The following is a 17,552-nucleotide window of genomic DNA, read 5'->3' as shown; positions in this document are numbered from 1 at the left end:
CCTTTGCTGGTTTATGCTGGTCCTTTTGCTGGTTTATGCTGGTCCTTTGCCAGCACGTGACCAGCATAAACCAGCAAAAGGACCAGCATAAACCATTGGTGAAGTTGTTCTTAATGTGTCTCTTTCTTTACACCTGAATACAGGGGTGTCCACTTATGAACTCTTCATCTATCCTGACGATGAATCCCGTCATGCCAGTTTCGGCCCTAGAAGCCAATCATGAACTCTTAGCCCTGCCTATTATGGTCACAAAGACTGCCTCTGAATTCACTCAGTGCCCTATTACGGTCAAGGGGACCGTTGCTGAGCTGTTCGCCTGTCCTATTGCGGCCATCAAGGCTGCTACTAACCTCTCTATGTTCTCTGTTCCAGTTCAGCCTGGTCCACCCTGGTGGTCATCTGCTCCACTGTGGGGATCTTCGGCTCCGTCTGCTCCACTGAAGTGGTCCTCAGCTCCATCAGCTCCACCGTGGTGGTCTTTGGTCCCATCGGCCTTACTGTGGTGGTCTTCAGACCTGCCCTGGCAGCCTGCTCCGCCTTGGCACCCTGGCCTACCTTTGTCTCCAGGCCCTCTTCCACAAGGGCCTGGCCTGCCATCCCTCCCCCTGGTCTGCCTCCATTCCGCATCCGTCCTGGATTTCTTTGACTCTTGGTGGAGCGTCTGGAATCCGCTCCATGTCACAACTGCCTGTTGGTGTGCCCATGTTAGCCACCAGAGGGCACTCTTTTGAACTATAGTGTGTTTGCATTGGACACCAACTCCCATCACCCTTTGCCTGGACTATCAAGCCTCATTGCCTCCAGCTGTGGGTGATTACTTTTTAGCTCAGCTGTATTTGAAGAGTTTGGTTCCAAAACGCGATAAACGCCTTTTTATTTTTTAAATGGTGTTTCCGCCAAAATCAGTATTGTATCTGGTCGGTATTGAAAAGTACATTTTTAATTTTACTCAAAATGCGATATCCGCCGAGTTATTCTGTCATGTTTTCTCCCTTTCTTTCCAAACCGCGACAAACGCCAGTCTCCCTTTTCTGCAGAATGTGATATATCCGCTCAACCAATCACAGCGCACCATTCCACGCACTCTAGACAGTAATGGCGGAGCTTTGAATACACCCGGCATCCTAGTTTTCCTCATCTATTTTGTACTTTGTGATCAACAAACAAACTTAGGGCTGCACGATAAATCGCATGTGATTGTCATGTGCATCTCATCAGTAAAGCCAGTTCTGTGATTAATAGTAAATCTCCATCACGTGCTTTCAGATGGAGCGGCATTTAATACACAGAGCCGTAGATCACTGCAATTTCGCGTTCATAATCACAGATGAGTTGCATTCGATTATGATTCGAAATAGTGTTCCGGAGCATTGCTTGAAATGAGGCTGTCACGTGACCTGTGAAAACGAAGCTTCGTTACCTCACTGACACGTCACGCTAGGCTCAAATACAAAGCGCGTCGATTGCGCTGTCCCATACCCGCGATCCATTTAGTACAATGTTATAGTTATATAAGTCAGCATGCCTATATGTATGTAGTGTTTTTACGTGGTGTATCGTTGTTAATTATAGTACTACTATTAAAAACATTGACATGCGAATGTCTGTTGACTGAATGAAAATTAAAACACCTTGCGGGCTCAACCACTGTTCCCAAAAAGGATAAAAGTCCTTCCTTAACCACAAACATTTTTGCTGCTTGTAAACGCCGTCCTCTGTTGTCAACAACTCACATTGGCGAGAAAAATTATTGCAGAATATACTGAATGCAATAACTGCATTTGTAAAATAAAGTCTTTATTGCCATTGTATTGTGCAAAATACAATAAATTTGGGAAACTCTATCGCTGCACACACACATGCCACCTTGCTTTGACACATATGCTTATTAATTAGAAAATTAAACCTTACAATAACATCCCAATGAACAAAGCATCTAAATGATACAGTTGGTGTAAGAATTTTTATTGACCACCAGATGGCAGGGTAGAGCACTGTGTCAAAAGCTTCGAAGCCTCACTGCTTCAAAAGCCTCATTTGGCACATCCCCAACAAAAACTACCCCGTGGGGGAAAAACAGGCTGGCAAGGCAGGATCAGGACAGGACACAACACGACAGGATACATTCGATGTTGATGTGATGATAATGATCTGGCACGGGACTGCAAACACAAGGAGAATAAATAGGGAGCAAATGAGGAGGGTAACAAGGGAACACATGTGGGGCAAATTAACCAATAATCAGGTAACAAGATGGGTGGGGTAAAGACAATTGACATGAGAGCACATGGCACACAGGAAACAAAGACAAAAGCCATGTGCTCACACAAAACAAAATCACAAGCACATGGCCAGCAAAACAAAATCCCTGTGCTTGACCAAAACAAGACACGAACACGCAGCTAATGAGAAAACTCATAAGCCGCGTGTTCACACAAGAAAACCAAGCTGTGTGCTACAAACTCTTCATATATACCATGCTGACTGAGAATTGGGTGTGGAAGAATTGCTCTGTGCTCTGTGTTTTTGCTGGTCTCCGGTTTGTTTTCACCTTGTGTGATGTTTTTTTTTCCTTTTGTCTTATGTGGATTATGTTTTTGGATTTCCTTATTAAATGCTGCACATGGATCTTTCATAGAGTCTGTGAGTGTTTCGTGACAGTAATAGGATTCCAAATTTAGTCATCAAAATCGGAATCCAGAACAGGCTCTTGGTGAACTTACTCATAATATGTCCCATAATGATCACATGTTAAGTGACTGGGCAGCGAGTAGGTGGTGCTTCACTACTGTCCAGGACAGATACCATGTTATATGCAATACAAGCAAAAAAGGTACAACAGCTATCAGTTTCACCTTATTTACCTCTGAAGGCTGCATATTAGTACCTTAAAGTACCTTACATATTAGTAACTAAAGTGTAAATGTAAGTACTTAAATGTTACATGTACCACCCCAGTGAAAGCTTTTCCACTGAACAGAAGTTTCCATTGCACAGAAGTTTCTTTAGTTTCTTGTTTGGCTCGTCACTTCACAAAAATAACGGAAAGGTTCTTTAGAGAGCCATGCTGCCAGGAATAGTTATTTTAATACTGCCGTCTTTGACTTCCTCTGCTTGTTGTGGCTCAAAGACCTCTCTTACAGGTTTCATCTCAAGGTTTCATCTCAAGAGCAGTGTGAAGCAAGACTGCATCATGTTGAAGATCTTACAGCTTCAGCTCTGTGAGTGGCAATTACGAAAATCTTTTCATATGCATATCTGTTATGAATACATGGAGTTTTGATGGTTAGCATTTTAGTCATTTTCATTGAAACACTCCTAATTATTATTTTTTTCTCACAGATCTTCTTACATGGTGTCAAGTTGCAGAGATTTTAACAAATCAGCTAACAGATTTGGGTCAAAATGTGACCATGAACTGTGGTCTTGACTTAAAGGAGGTGACATGGTTGGTACTAAATTTACCAGATCCTCCGGTTCTGATATTACGCTCTTTTTCAAACCCACCAGCAACATTTTACTTCAATAATAGATTCAAACAAAAATATTCAGTGCAGCCTAAACATAATCTGTTCATAAATAATGTCAGTATTGATGAGTTAGGAGTTTATTACTGTACAAACATAGACAGAACTGCACAATTCAGCAATGGCACCAGACTAGACCAGACCACATGGATCGTTGGTAAGTGATACTTCACCTATTGCTTTATAAGAATATCTTGCTCATAAAAAAACTTACATTGATTACACTAATATACATTCATTTACACCATCATTTGTATATATTTCTATTTTCTTTACAGTCCCAACTCAACCTACAGTGTGTCAGAATCACACTGTAGTAGTGCAGCCTACAGAGCCGACATTGTGGCAGACTGCTACTGTTATATTTGGTCTGATCAGTGTTATTCTGGTAATTGGGTTCATAGGTGAGTTAGAGTTCTACCTTATTACCATTAAATGTGCTGCAGTAGCATGACTGTTGGTTAAGTTGTTCTTAATGTGTTCTGTTTTTTTCTTAGCATTCTTAGGCCTATTTAAGTTTTTTGTTGATCGCAGTAACAAACACCCACAACGACGAAGATACTGACCTACTGCAGCTTCAACTGATAGATCCTGAATAGGCTGACCAGATGTACCTTTTTCACAAGGTGTATCCCGGTGTCCTGACAACTGGCAAAAATGTAAATATGTCCCAGTTTCAGCTGTAAGGGTCACTGGGTTTAATTTACATGGAACAGAAGCCCAACATGAATTTTAGAATATAACTGACAATTTTCTTGGATTTACTGAATATGAAATGTTTGCGTAGTTAACTTAGCACTCAACAGATGTCTGTTTACAAACAGAGTACGAGTAGCCCTTATTTGTTGCTTAATAGCATACTTTGTAAAAGATTGTGTAAACGTGTAATGCATTGTCAACCAGTCGTGTTCATTGCTATGTTATTGCAGCAAAAATAAATGCAGAGCTGCTTTTACAGGAAATTACTGTGGAATCTGGTCACCATGACAGCTTCATGTGTTTGATGCCACTCTTTGAAATGATAATAAAAGCACTCGAATATGGAGTTGCATTTTAGTTCATATATTTATTTTTTCTTAATGCATATTTTGTGCTCAGTTATTAATTAATTAATTTGGAATAGTTTGCTTTAAATAAAGTGTTGAGAGAAGCTCTGAAATGTTTCACTGGCTTTGCACTTCGTCCAAATAAGAAACCACAAAAGTAACACCTCAAGGCAGGATGTGCTAACAAGATTATAGCCCACTTACTTTAAATTGTCCTGTGCATTGAGAGTATTATGCTCTCTGTGTGTATTAATTGGACTATAATTTGTTCTTGCATATATTTTTAAATGCTCTGATTTCTGTTGTTTATATTGGTCAATTTTGACATAATAATTGTTTTAAACGACTCTCTTAAAGTCTTCCTTCTCATCTTGACCAACTTATAAAGTCAATTTAAGGATGTAATTGTCAGAGACCAATTTAATATGACCACATCAAATCTTTTTATGTCCTTGTGTTTAGTTCCTGTTTTGGCCACTTTGGTTATTACTGGTGGTGTAGAATGTGGCCATCTAGTGGTCTTAATAACATATAGCGTACCAAACTGCCACTGATTGTCATTATTAGGAATAATAGATTTAATAATAGATAAATAATATAATTAAATCTGCAACCTATGTCCCTTAAATATGAATATATGGCACCCTGAATTTTAATTTTTTTAAATTTTTTTTTAGTAGATCACATGCTTTTGGCAAAACAAATCAAGCTCCTGTGCTTTAAAGTTAAATGTTTTTTTTTTTTTTTTTTTACATAAGCTTTGGCATTTTGCTGTTTTTCGTGCTGGATGTTGTTAGTATAACTATATACGATAGGCACGCGCTTTTAACTCTTTTCCTGCCAAACACAGCATTTTCTGGGTTTCCGCGTTCTCGCTGTTATACGCTCGGGGGCACTATTACGCATCTCCTGAATGAGTCTAGAATGTGTTGATCAAAAACACAAACGAGGAAGACACAGAAACAAGTGACCTCATATGTAAGCATATACATATGAAAAATAATGCAATCATCACCACCACGCATGCATATAAATGAAAACTGTCTAATGTTAGGAGTGAAATGTCCATCCAGGAAGTGGTAAAGGACTGTGCAAGTTTTGGCAACACGTTCTCACTCCCAATTAGTGTGTTAAAAATAAATGAATGAAAATTTTGTAACAAAAAATAAATAAAACAAATTTTATTAATTTGTATATTCATTCAAATTCATAGAAAAAAATAGCCTAAGCCTACAGTGACAATAAGCAAAAGTAAAACATGAATTAAGTTTAATTAAATTGATTGTGAAAGTCGTTTCAACTTAAACTGACTTAGGAAGTCGTTTGTTGCCATGACTTTTTGATCATATTATTACCTGTAACGTGTGTGCCGGACCCAAATCAAGAATTAACGGCCATTTCTACAGCCATTGCAAAGATACAACCGAGAAAGACCGAGAGCGTCTATTACCTCAGCAGCAATAATAATAACAATCTTGCATTCTCGCTTTTACAGCGCTTATTTTGATATTTAACGTTAGATCTTTCATATTCTTTGAACAAAATTAATGCTTAAGGTTGATTCAGTATTACTCTTAATGAAAAAAAAAATCCCACACACAGCAATGCTACAACGACAAAGTAGCTTAGGCCTATATTAAACATAAAACTTTTATTAACAGAACGAATAAGACATTCCCGCGTTGTAACAAATAAATAAAAGGTTTTTGGATTTCCCCCTTACTTCTAACGAATGCTTAGTTTGTGGCTCATTATTATTATTATTAATAATACAAAAGGCTATACAATAAAACAGTAAGATGACAAATGTACTTATATTAAACTTTTAACTTTTATTAACAATATGAATAAGGAAAATATGTTTTGTAACACAAATAAATAAACGGTCTTTGGATTTCCCCTCTAAAAAAAAAAAAACAGTCTGTGGTTCATTATTTTCAGCCATTCTTGAGAAGTGGGACAAAACAGGGTGCAAAATTGAAAAAATAAAACCTTGTACTCAGACAAATGAAACTACATTTATGTATCTTATATGTACTAAGCTACTGAGATATGCTTTGATACAACTTCCCAACTTTTCCCATCTTTTTTTAACAAAATGTGCTTTTTACCTTGGACTGTGTAATATAATTTCAGCTTTATCTTTAATAGCATTCAAGACGTTTTTAACATTTCAAAACACATTCTCGTGTTAGCAGACAGATTACACTTTCACATGTGACCAACAATTCCACAACAAATATAAAATATCATAATGAGATATTATCAAAATATTCAACTGACGGAGGTGACAGAACTGACGGTGGTGACGAAAACCTGAATTTGTAGTCATTTTAACTATCAAATACATTGAATCAGTCAATTACTGTATTAAAACAAACAACAAACAGTGAGTATGTTATTGTTTATAAAGCTTTTATTCAAGTCACATTTAAGTATTTTGATATATCATTGGAACACAAAATCTTATGGTGGTGACATCTGACGGTGTTGACAAATTTGGCATTTCTTTCACAAAACCAATGGAGTTCATGTAGTAGCCATTTTCTTTTTTTCTCTTGATGCTAGATGCTAATGGAACCTTCTTCTAAATTTTTCAAATAATTTCCTCAGAAATTGGAAGATGGTGTTGACATATCATGGCTGTGACAAAGGAAATATTAACATTAGGATTTAAAATATTCTAAAACTAAAACTTAGCAGAGCCTGTCTGACACTGATGTACTCTGCAGAGGTGAACTGTTGCAAGGGGGTCCTTTAGAGTGACAGCTGCCCCTGATATTCCCTGATTTTATTACATTTTATTGAATGTCTGACGGTGTTGACAAAAAGTGGGGACGCAACTTTAAAATCTTATGAAACATAGATGTGTCATTAAAAAAACAACCTTGCTTTGATAGGAGATATTATTAAGTGTTGCTTTTGATAAAACAAGCTATTTTTCATCATTAAAAAAACATTTTTATCCATTTTATTGCATACGAATGCTTGAACCCTTCTCTGTGGACACACTGTTTTAGTTGTAGAGAGAGGACATTAAGAAACAGATTTGGTATAATAATGAGAAAATTAAATTGAAGGTGATAATTGTGTTAAATACATTCTATTATTAATCCCTCATGACATTTAAAATTGAAAATATGTTTTATTTTTTAAAGCTAATAGCAGTTACCATTGCTGGACCTGTTTTGTCCCACGTCTCAAGCTATAGATTAAAACACATCAGCCATAAAATCATCACTCTCGTCACGTGCGTTTTTGCAATAAATACCTTTGACTGTACTTTTATTTGTCTGCTACTTGTTTTATAATGTTCAGAAGTGGGTAGGTTTAGGGTAGGGGTGGGGTTAGGTGCTCCAATGAAAGAATACATTTATATAAAATTATTATTATTTTTTTTTTTTAACAAATGCATGCAAACCAATAAATTAAGACAAACAACTGAAAACAATGGAGGACCCTGCACGTCGAAAAGTGATGCTAAAAGGATACCCCTGTGCGTTGAAAAATTATGCTAAAGGGGTACCTTGAGCATCAAAAAGTGATGCCAAGGGGTCCTGACCAAGCATCAATATCTGACGAGTTGGGAGTGAGAACGTGTTGGTTTTGGGAGTGTTGATGGAACCCATGCCTCTTTGCTTTGATAATATTACTGAACATGATCCAGATGTAGTATTTGATAAAAATGCAATTTTCTCAGCTTTTTGTTTAAAATGTTGTCTTTTTGAATGAAACCTACTTACATTCAAGTGTTAATAAAAAAATAATGCTTGAAGCTAGAATAAAATTTTTTTTTTTTTTTTTTCCTAGAGGGTCTGTTTTTTTATTTTGGTGTTTTGCATGTTCAGATATTCATACAACAAAATATTCTGGGGGCCATGCAATTTTAGTGAAAATCATCTAAAATGCTGGCGGTGGCTGGCAACTTTTTTCAAAAAATGCTGGTGGGGAAAGAGTTCAAAACTGGCTCCTTCGTCGCACACCACAAACCAGACATTTGAGTTCTTGACTGGTTCTTTGCTTACACACACTGCATCAGAGCCCTTTCTTGGCTGCACAGCTGTGACCAAAGGAAACTCAGCCGGAAAAGGCGGAAAACGAGGAAGAGAGATCCTCTTCAGACGCCGTCCCCTCTGACCTCATCTCCCCAACCATTCTGCTGACTAACGTTCAGTCTCTGGACAACAAACTGTGGTCGTGCATCTCCTATATTTTATCCATTCTGGCTACCGAGGGAATTTACAGTGGTCATAATCACAGCTGTTAACATTCTCTCTCAAGCCAACACAGACCAGGCACTCAAGGAAGACAAGCGAGAACAGGGACGCGGGAAGTAGGGGTGCTGAGGGGGCTGCAGCACCCCCTATTTTCACATGGTTGCAAAAGCAACGCCAGGCTTGTTCATTTAAATTTATTCAGTTTTAGCATTTAATAATTTATTTGTAATGATCTCTGAAATGTAAATTGTAAGTGGGCTATAATAAACCCATGTTTATCTTTATAAACATGATTAATTTTACTTGTGATGTTTTCTATACGGGATGATTAGCCTAATCCTCATGAACACGTGACGCTAGCGCCCCCCTCAACACGGACACACACAGCACCCCCAACCGAAAGCATCTTCCAGCGCCCCTGAGCGAGAAGGAAACCGTATTATCCTGATGCAATGTTTATTGTAACAGGGGACTTTCACATCACCATTAACACACGTAGTGAGTGTTTTGGACTGCTACTCTTCTTTCCGGGATGCCTTCAAATCCCTCCCCCATTGTTGCCCCTCTCCCGGATGAGCTGAATCATTTTCATGTTTGTTTTGAGGCTCACAACACCACCCAGACAGAGAGAGCTGATGCAGAAGCGGTTAATATGCTCTCCGTCTGTGTCGTGGATGTAACACGATCCTTCCGACGGGTGAATATCCGCAAGGCTGCAGTCCAGATGGCATCGCAGGCCATGTACTCTGAGCTTGCGTGGGCAACTTGCCAGTCGTTTTCACACACATCTTCAACCTTTCCCTCTCTCTGTCTGTGGTTCCCTCACGCTTTAAAAAATCCACCATTGTGCCCATACCAAAGAAAACTAAAATCATGTGTTTGAACGACACCCATCTTCAGCAAATGTTTTGAGAATCTCATCAGAGACTACAGTATGTGAGAATCAGTGGTGTTCTGAAAATGAGGCAGTCTTCAAAGTTTTTTTTTTTTAAATCAAATGTAATGTACTGTCCCAGTCACATGTTCTTGGTTAAAGAAACCAAGAAAACCTTATCAGAAGAAAAAAAAATATATATATATACCGGTATATATTTTTTTTACATTAACAATGTAATGAATATTCTATTTAATATTCATAATAATAAATAATAATAAAGCCATGTATGAATCACATCAAGCTAGTGTTTTTAAGAATTTTACGTTTATTCCAAAATAATAACTCAAGGCAGTAACCAATATATTTTGTTTGTGAACAGCTATTCTTTTTAATAATTAACTTTTAACTATTTATGAATTTTTCGGATCATCAATCATCAAAGCTCGGTAAATAGGCTATTGCTCACAGACACAGAGATTTATTACAAATGTAACCAAGCTGACAGCAACCAGTGTCAGCCCAGATCTGGCCCACGTCTGGCCCAAATGGATTTCACGCGGGCCAGATGTGGTCCGGATCTGGGCCAACACTATGTTGCTGTCTGAAACTGCCACAGATCATGTTTTCAGGCCATTTCAAGTCTTATTTTGATGTAACAATGTGGTTATATCTACGTGTGAGTTGTTTACTTACTTTTTAAAATTAGTCTTCCCATTAACGCCATTATATTGTTCATTCATACTGATTCGTGAACTCACACAAAACACAAGAGGTGGGATTTATCACATGAACCAATCACAGCCAAACATAACTAGTCATATCCAATCATATCGTAATGGAGGCATTGCCTCCTCTCACATGACTTTCCCCATTCATTCTTAATTACCCCCCACTAAACCCACAGCATGCTATGTGGTCTCTATTAAAAGTCAATGGCATGAAGGGAGGCAAGCCTCCGCTGTAACTTCACCTGCGGGTGTCGCTGTTGGACAGTGTTACTTTATAAAAACGAGTGACTTTTATACTTTTAATGTAATATTTAGTAATATTTGTGTTGTTTTATTTTTGTAATATCGATTATTTTCTCATCCAATTTTTTGAGGAGACACTGCCTCCCTTGCCTCCTCGGAGGAATCGTCCCTGGTGAGAATGCTGTTTGTAGATTACAGTTTAGCATTCAATTCCATAGTATCATAGTACCTCCAGGCTCTGGGCCTAAACAGATCACTGTGCAGCTGGATCAATGGATCCTGGTCCATGTCAGGTTGTCAGAATGGGCAACAATACATCATCCACACTGATCTTCAACACTGGTGCTCCTCAGGGCTGTGTTCTCAGCCCACTCCTGTACTCCCTGTACACCCATGATTGTGCAGCTACACACAGATCCAATCATGTCATCGTCAAATTCACTGATAACACAACGGTGGAAGGCCTGATCACTGACAATGATGAGATGGCTTAGAGAGAAGAGTTGCACACTCTGACAAAATGGAGAACCACCTCTCAGTCAACATCGACAAGAAAAATACCACTGTAGCCACAATAATAGATGTGTGACACAATTTGAAGAAAAAAAAACTGCAGCCTCAGTACATGCCCATTATGGTAAATCAATACCTGTGGTCAACCAGTACCATCAAAACAATTGAGAAACCAACTTTGTAATTATAAAAGGTGGATCCAGAGTTTGATGGTACCTGGATGACCACATGCTTATCATCTAGAGCTCCAGTGCAGTTTGTGAACTGCCACCTTTCTTGGAATCCATCTGCAATTTTCATCCAATCATCAGTACTTGCAGATGTTGGTGGCCATGGCTCCAACAGTGATAAGGGCATCTTTGCTCAAAGTGCTTCGTGAACGTTTGCCTGTGAAAGGGGTAGAATTTATTCTCGGCAACAATCTGGCTGGTGGGAAGGTTTTTCCCATATTGGAGGTTTCTGATAATCCTGTGTTGTTCGACCAGCCCGATGATTTGTCTAAGATGTACCCTGAAGTTTTTCCCGCTTGCGCCGTTACGCGAGCTCAAGCTCGTAAGAAAGGTGACTTTGATTTGTCTTCCTCTTTGTGAAATTTTTTTCTATGTTTGGCTTACCAAAAGTTGTGCAAACCGATCAAGGCACTAATTTCCTTTCTAAGCTCTTTTCACAAGTTTTGACTACTTTAAATATTTCTCACCGAGTTTCGAGCGCCTATCATCCAGAGAGCCAAGGTGCGCTCGAACGTTTTCACCAAACGTTGAAAGCGATGCTCAGGAAGTACTGCAGGGATACTGGTAAGGATTGGGACGAGGGGGTACCGTTACTTTTGTTTGCGGTTAGAGAGGCCGTGCAGGAAAGTCTTGAATTTAGTCCCGCCGAACTTGTGTTTGGACATACTGTCCGAGGTCCTTTGAAAGTGTTCAAAGAGAACATCCTGTCTTCTGATTCTAGCCCTAAAATAAACCTGTTGGATTACGTCAGTAAATTCCGTGAACGGTTACATAAAGCTTGTTCTATGGCGGGGGATTCATTGACTGCTGCTCAAGAAAATATGAAAGGCCGGTTTGATCGTAAATCTGTTCAGCGCTGTTTTAAAGAAGGTGATCAAGTGTTGGTGTTGCTCCCTATTGTTGGTTCTGCCTTATCTGCACGATTTTCCGGCCCTTATGAGGTGCTGAGAAAGTTGAGTGACACTGATTACGTGGTTCGTACTCCTGACAGGAAAAGGAAGTCTCGTGTGTGTCATGTGAATATGTTAAAGGCGTATCACAGCCGAGAATCTTCCCGAATGGAAGTTTCAATTGCAGATGATGTTGCTGCTCCTGTTCCAGTTTCTGTAGCTACAGCATGTAGTGATGTTGATATTGCTTGTGATGTTGATGCTGAGGATGATGGTGTGGTGTCCCGTCATACTCTTCAACAATGTGCTAGATTTAAGAATTCTGAAGTCTTAAGTGACTTACCATCTCATCTTCCTCATTTATCTGGACAACAAAGGGGTGATATCATACACCTGATCAATGACTTTCCTCCTTTGTTTAATGATGTACCTTCTTGTACCACAGTTTTGCAGCATGATATTAATGTGGGCGATGCTGCTCCGATCAAGCAGCATGCATACCGTGTGAATGTCGCAAAGAGAGCTGTCATGCGAGGTGAGGTTGATTATTTGCTTGAGCATGGACTTGCTAAGCCTAGCTGTAGTCCCTGGAGTTCGCTGTGCTTACTAGTCCCGAAGAGTGATGGCACCACTCGATTTTGTACTGACTACCGAAAAGTAAACGCAGTTACCAACCTTGCGTTGACAACCTTGGTTCCGCTCGATATGTCAGTAAATTAGACTTATTAAAAGGATACTGGCAGGTGCCCCTTACCTCTCGCGCCTCTGATATTTCAGCCTTTGTGACTCCCGATAGTTTTTTACAGTATTCTATTATGGCTTTCGGGATGCGCAACGCGCCCGCTACTTTTCAGCGACTCATTAACATTGTGCTTTCAGGGGTTTCAAACTGTAATGCTTATCTGGATGATCTAGTGGTGTATTCTACTGACTGGTCAGAACATGTTTCTCTGTTACGGACTGTATTTGAGCGTCTCACTAACGCTTCTTTGACTTTGAACTTGGCAAAGTGTGAATTCGGTCAAGCAACTATTACCTATCTTGGTAAAGAAGTAGGTCAAGGTCAAGTGCGCCCGTTAGAAGCAAAGGTAACAGCCATTGCTGAATTTCCAAGTCCAACTACTCGACGAGAACTTCGCAGATTTCTAGGCATGGCTGGCTATTATCGTAGCTTCTGTAAGAACTTTTCTATCATTGTTCAGCCTTTAACGTCGCTCCTTAGTCCATCGTGTCAGTTTTTGTGGTCTGATGAATGTCTTTGCTGTGTAACGATCCTGTCTTGATGGCACCTAATCTCGCTTCCAAGTTCAAATTAGAAGTAGATGCTAGTGCGGTTGGTGCCGGGGCTGTGCTGTTGCAGGAGGATAAGGAGGGAATTGATCATCTTGTCTGCTACTTTTCGCGCAAGTTCAACAAACATCAAGTCAATTATTCGACAATCGAGAAAGAAGCGTTAGCATTGCTTATGGCTCGCCAATATTTTGATGTATATATTGGGTCTAGTAGCTATCCAGTTATTGTGTTCACAGATCATAATCCTCTGGTTTTTCTGTCACGTATGTACAACCAAAATCAACGCTTAATGCGTTGGTCTCTGATTGTGCAAGGTTATAATTTAGTAATCAAGCACAAGAAAGGTTTGGAGAATGTGATCGCTGATGCTCTATCTAGAGTGTAATTATGTTAAGCTTCAAATAGTTAAAACAAATATATGTAATTGCATATAGTTTGTTCTTGTGGGCGGGAGTGTTACGTGCTGCGTTTTTTTTTTTCTCTTTTTCCCTCCCTCTTCCATCTCTATCACTCTGCTCTCTAATCTGTCGTCTTTGCTCTCAGGTCTCTGCTGGATGGAGGAGGCGGCTGTCGATCATCATTAAGGGCGTCGTCCCTGTAGCCAATCCGGTGTCACCCTGCTGGTTAAAGGTCTCTCGGCGTGCCGCGCTGAGTAGCAGTGTGTGTGTACAGGTGTTTTGAGTTGAGACTTGTGTTTAGAGTTTGTATTCTTCTGTTGTGAATGTGTGACCCTAATGCTTGTTTTTTTTTGCACTAGCTAGATCCTGAGTTGAGCGTTGATAAGAGTTAACTGTTCTCTTCGTTTACTGGGGGAATGGGGAACAGATTAGGGTATCGCGCGACCTAGGATACATATTGCCCGCAGTTAACAAGTGTTAGACACACTAGGTAAGAGGTGAGCGCCTTCTTTGTATTTTTGTTTTGTAGTTAGTGTAATTTAGTTGTGGCGTCGCATACGCCGAAGATTTCGGGTTTGTTTTCTGCATTCTTCTTTGGTTAGTTAAGTTAGAGGTTTTTTTGGAACTTAGTTTAGGAACTATTTTTGGTTTATTTCTTTTGTTGATTTGGCGCCACCCTCGTTCCTTTTTCCCCTTAGTTTAATGTTTTCTTTTTTCTTTTGTTTTCTAAATCATGCATTGTATATAGCTCACACACTGTTTAGTGGCTTCGGCTTGAGGAAATTAAAACCATTTAATTGGGTTAAACGCTATTTGTGCCTGGTTATTTCTACAATCTCCACTATCACAGCAATATTGATAACTAACTGTTACGTTCCAACCCCTGGAACTGTAAAGATCGTAACAGAAAACAATAAAAAGTGACAACTTGGCAATCCCTCAACCAAGACCACTGCCTGGATTCTCAAAACCAATCCCCCGTGTGATTGTGGCTCATGAGACCTTCCCACTGTCACAGAATATAATGCGCCCCTTCCCTGGAAAGGACCTAAACAAATCTTATGTTTGTTAAGAAACAGTAAGTGGAAGCTTATAAGAATGTGTGCTCAAATTCACTGGCCAAAGAGGATCCACTGGCTTCATGCATTGTCTTCATGCAAAATAACGTATAAAACTCCTTAAATAAAAAAGCAAAAAAAAATGATGCAAAAGTAAAGTTATGATTATTGAGAATGAGCTCACTCCCTGTACTGAAGGTGTGTGATCATAAATTCCAGGGTCCCTGCATATTTGTATGGCTTTAGAAATGTTGCTGGGTGTCCACTTTTAGTGGCTGCTTTTTTTCTGCTTAGGTGATCCACTTCTTCTTAGCACTATCCCTTATAAATAAATATATCAACTTTATACATGAATCACGAATCAATTTGACCGAAGTTTAAACTTATTAGTACACAACATGGGAAAAAAGTAAAAAAATGAAAAAAGGGAAAATGTACATATTATACAACTTTTAGCTAATAGCTTATATATTAATTAAGCTCGGGGCGTTTTTTGGTATTTTCGCCTAAATTTAACATACTCAAATTCAAATGTTTACCCTGCACACATACAATGGAGGAAATGAAAAAAAATGGTTTAATTGTAAAGAAAACCCTTTGAACTACAAAATATGAGTGTAATTCTTTATAAATAACATTATATACTTTTCAAATATTACTATAAACACAAAAAAAACATAGGCGCTTTTGGAGTTTTAAAACTAAGTATTTTTTTGAAAATCTGTAATTCAGGTTCTATTAGGCACAACTCTCTGCAATTTACTTTGTTTGATGCCACTAGATGCCAAAAAGTACCAGAAAAAATAATCTTTCAAATAACAGCTTCTAAACAGGAGTTACTACATTATTTGTGAAGCGAGTCAGAATGTCTATTTCTGCATCGAAATGTGTCATTGTGAGTTTCCTTTGCAAAAACAGGCTTTATAAAACACATTAACCCCACAATCCTATATTACTCTGTGCCATAAGCACTTTAATTGATTATTAATTGAATTATGTTTCATTTTTATGTTTTTCTAAGTAGTAATATACAAAATGGCACATGTAAATGAAGCATAAACATTTTTAACGTCATTTTGGACCCGTATCCGGGTCCGCAGAGTTTAATTAATATTGACTGATATTTATGGAAGTCCATTTTCGCCACTGAATAAAAAATAAAAAAGGTAATTGCGACTTATCTTACAATTCTGACTTTTTTCTCAAAATTTCATAATATAAACTCGCAATTCTGACATTTTTCTCAAAATTTCATAATATAAACTCGCAATTCTGACATTTTTTTTCTCAGAACTGTGAGATATAAATTCGCAATTGCATGTTATAAAGTCAGAATTGCGAGATACACTCTCATTTGTCAGAAAAAGTCAGAATTTCTAATTATATAACTCCTTATAGCTAATTATATAGCTAATTATTTAACTCACAATTCTGACTCTATGCAATTGCAAGTTTATATCTTACAATGGTGAGAGAAAAAAAATCAGAATTGTGAGATAAAACTCACAATTATCTCTTTTTTTTTTATACAGTGGCGGAAACGGGCTGCCATGGATATTATATAATAAATACATTTTAATTGAAAATAAATAAATAAATAAAAAACCATGTGCAATTGTTTTGTATTGTCATGTTTTTGCTGTTCTTGTTGCATTTAACAACCTCAGTATGCTATGTTTCTAGCGCATCCAATCTAGCTTGCGTAATCTATCTGATTTAACAGTGAGTTTAGCTAACACAGTCACTGTAGTGGAATAAAAACAACACATAGCCTTTTTCACTGCAACTTCAAAGGAGGCAAGACAATGTTGTCGAAACTAGTGCTTGATACCTGAGGTCATTTTGTTACACTGTTTGCTAGCCTGGTATACAGGTGCATCTCAATAAATTAGAATGTCGTGGAAAAGTTAATTTATTTCAGTAATTCAACTCAAATTGTGAAACTCGTGTATTAAATAAATTCAATGCACACAGACTGAAGTAGTTTAAGTCTTTGGTTCTTTTAATTGTGATGATTTTGGCTCACATTTAACAAAAACCCACCAATTCACTATCTCAACAAATTAGAATATGGTGACATGCCAATCAGCTAATCAACTCAAAACACCTGCAAAGGTTTCCTGAGCCTTCAAAATGGTCTCTCAGTTTGGTTCACTCGGCTACACAATCATGGGGAAGACTGCTGATCTGACAGTTGTCCAGAAGACAATCATTGACACCCTTCATGAGGAGAGTAAGCCACAAACATTAATTGCCAAAGAAGCTGGCTGTTCACAGAGTGCTGTATCCAAGCATGTTAACAGAAAGTTGAGTGGAAGGAAAAAGTGTGGAAGAAAAAGATACACAACCAACCGAGAGAACCGCAGCCTTATGAGGATTGTCAAGCAAAATCGATTCAAGAATTTGAGTGAACTTCAAAAGGAATGGACTGAGGCTGGGGTCAAGGCATCAAGAGCCACCACACACAGACGTGTCAAAGAATTTGGCTACAGTTGTCGTATTCCACTTGTTAAGCCACTCCTGAACCACAGA

Source organism: Sinocyclocheilus anshuiensis, unplaced genomic scaffold (genome assembly GCF_001515605.1).
Source record: "Sinocyclocheilus anshuiensis isolate Anshui unplaced genomic scaffold, SAMN03320099.WGS_v1.1 scaffold338, whole genome shotgun sequence".
NCBI lineage: Eukaryota > Metazoa > Chordata > Actinopteri > Cypriniformes > Cyprinidae > Sinocyclocheilus > Sinocyclocheilus anshuiensis.
This window is presented reverse-complemented; position numbering follows the sequence as displayed.